Source organism: Sapajus apella, unplaced genomic scaffold, assembly GCF_009761245.1.
Source record: "Sapajus apella isolate SASKATOON/1434 unplaced genomic scaffold, GSC_monkey_1.0 scaffold48, whole genome shotgun sequence".
Classification (NCBI taxonomy): domain Eukaryota; kingdom Metazoa; phylum Chordata; class Mammalia; order Primates; family Cebidae; genus Sapajus; species Sapajus apella.
In genome coordinates this window covers 764,842-767,782 of record NW_022436988.1, presented here as the reverse complement: position 1 = coordinate 767,782, position 2,941 = coordinate 764,842, and the positions used below count along the sequence as shown (strand labels likewise).

General features: G+C 57.5%; 1 protein-coding gene across 1 annotated transcript in view; it reads right to left on the bottom strand.

The window, feature by feature from the left end:
• OGFOD3 (2-oxoglutarate and iron dependent oxygenase domain containing 3) overlaps nucleotides 1-2,941 on the bottom strand; it is an 11,529-nt gene that overhangs the window by 2,564 nt on the left and 6,024 nt on the right. The window lies entirely within an intron of this gene.

Here is a 2,941-nt window from a genome sequence, read left to right as displayed (position 1 = left end):
CGCGGGAACCAGAGGCAGCGGGCAGCAGGGGTGCACCCTGGCTGGTCTCCCGTCTCCGGCCTCTCTATCCACACGCGGGAACTGGAGGCGCCTGGCCTGCATGTCGGGAGATTCTGGACCCCCTCCCGTGGGAAGATTTCCTCCCCCAAGGACACACCACCTTCAGGTCAGACACACCTGCCTGACCCCACATGTCACCTCTGCCCTACATGTCACAGCACCTTGTTTTTCCTCTGCAGGTGACAGTGACTGTCTCAGGCCAAGAGTCTCAGCCCTGGTCCCCTGAGGCAGCCACAGGTCCAGGCAGTTGAAACTGACCGTTGTTAAGGCCCCTGGGGAAGGCAGGCGGGAGCCCAGTGTGGATCAGGCGGATGAATAACGCCATGGCCCCCTAATGCACAGAGAGAAACAGGCAACGTCTCCTGCTTCCCGGAAGGCTGCCCAGAAGCACCCACACTCCAGCCCAAATCTGACCGGGTGCTGTGCTGGCCACACAGGAGCCCTCGCCATGTTTGGCTGATTCACTTAGATTATCAAGCTCCTGAGTCTAGCAGCCACATCCATGCTGCAGTTCAGATGGCACCGGCGGGCAGCGGGCAGCGGGTGGAGGGGGGAACGTTCTCACTGCAGAATGGAACATTCCAAAGGAAGGCACGTCCCAGGTGGAGGAGGTAGAGGCTCAGAGTCCGGAACACAGGAAGCCCCATGGAGCAGACAGCCACTGTCTTCAACACATGGTTTCAACAGGGAGAAGAGGGCAGAGGGTCCCTGGCACCTATGAGCCTACTAACCTGACAAACCAATGCCAAACAGACACAGACACGCCTGTGGACCCCAGGGAGATCTGGGCATGTGACAGAACACCTGTGGACAGCAAGGCCTTCCTGCTGATGCCTGGATGTGACCGTGGAGTATGCGTGTGTCATTTGGGGGGGTGCCTTTTATTTTAGAGGGGGTTACTCAGCTTCATGGAGGTGATAATATGATGTCCAGAAACCCCATGGAGCAGAGGGTGGGAGCAGGGCAGGAGGGAGTGGGTGAAACAAGACTGCACTTGTGGCTACACGCGGTGGCTCACGCCTGTAATCCCAACACTTCGGGAGACCAAGGTGGGCGGATCATCTGAGGTCAGGAGTTCCAGACCAGTCTGGCCAACATGGCGAAACCCCATCTCTACTAAAAATACAAAAATTAGCCGGGCATGGTGATACATGCCTGCAATCCCAGCTACTCAGGAGCCTGAGGCTGGAGAATGGCTTGAACCCAGGAAGCAGAGGTTGCAGTGAGCCAAGATTGTACCACTGCACTCCAGCCTGGGTGACAGAAGGAGACTCTGTCTAAAAAAAAAGGCTGTGCTTAAAGAAAAATTTAGTAACAAACGTCTCGTGGCACAGAAAGCCGGCCATCTAACCGCCACTCCGTCCTCCGTCACAGCAGGCGTGGCGGGGCAACAGCACTGCTGATCTTCCCAGACACAGGCTTTCTGCCTTTAACCTTGTATTTGAACTTCAGCCCCGGGGCTGCTGACCGTGCCACCCAACCATTTCCATCCAGGCTGATTATGATCCCAGCTGCCTATAATCCCAGTTACTTGGGAGGCTGAGGCAGGAGAATCCCTTGAACCTGGGAGGTGGAGGTGGCAGTGAGCCAAGATCGCGCCACTGCACTCCAGCCTGGGTGACAGAACAAGACTCGGCTCAAAAAAAAAAAAAAAAAGAAAGAAAGAAAGAAAAGATAAAGAAAGAAAATGGGTTGGGCAGTGGCTCTCGCCTGTAATCCCAGCACCTTGGGCAGCCAGAGCGGGAGGATTGCTTTAGCCCAGGAAGTCAGACCAGCCTGGGCAGCATAGTGAGACCCTGCGTCTACAAAAAATACAAAAATGAGCCAGGTGTCGGTGCATGCACCTGTGGTCCCAGCTGTAGTCTTAGTCCAGGCCGAGGCAGCAGGATCGCTTGAGCCTGGGAGGTCAGAGTTGCAGTGGGCCATGACTGCACACCTGCACTCCAGCCTGAGCAAGAGTGAAACCCTGTCTCAGAAAGAACGGAAGGTAGAAAGCGGTAGAAGACGGCTCCCACAGCCAACACAGAGACCTGGGCCAGGGAGGGCGTGCGGGTCGGAGAGGAGGCCGGCTGCTGGAAGAGGTCAAGCATGAACCTGCAGATGAATAACAGGGGGGCCACCACAGGCCGTGTGGGGCGGGTCCCTCCACTTCTTGTCACCGTCACATGAGAAACTGTATTTCCCCAGCTCCATCAGTGAGATGGAGGGTGTGCCCTGAAACCTCAGGGAGGAAGACCTCTAACTGCTAACACCCACTGGGCATGGTGGCGCGTCCTGTAATCCCAGCACTTTAGGAGGCTGAGGCAGGCGGATCACGAGGTCAGGAGTTCAAGACCAGCCTGGCTAACCCAGGGAAACCGTCTCTACTAAAAATACAAAAATTAGCCAGGCATGGTGGGGCCTGCCTGTAATTCCAGCTACCCGGGAGGTTGACGCCGGAGGATTGCTTGAACCCAGGAAGCAGAGGTTGCAGTGAACTGAGATCGTGCCACTGCACTCCAGCCTGGGTGACAGAGCCAGGCTCTTTCTTAATCAATCAATCAATACATACATGCATACATACTGACGCCGTCAACACAGCAGGCAGATGTTGCAATAGGCAGCCCTGTGGTAGTCCCTGACCGCCGGAGAACGGGAACACGTGGCCCTGCCAGGCACCCCCGCAGGCAGCCGGTGCAGGGCAGCCTACCCAGTCCATGGGCGCTCACCTCCTACGCGCGCTCTCACCCTGTCCACGTGCGCGCTCACCCTGTCCTCACGCTGTCCACGTGCGCGCTCACCCTGTCCTCACCCAGTCCGCGCGCGCGCTCACCCAGTCCGCGCGCGCGCTCACCTTGTCCACGTGCGCGCTCACCATGTCGCGCGCTCACCCTGTCCTCAC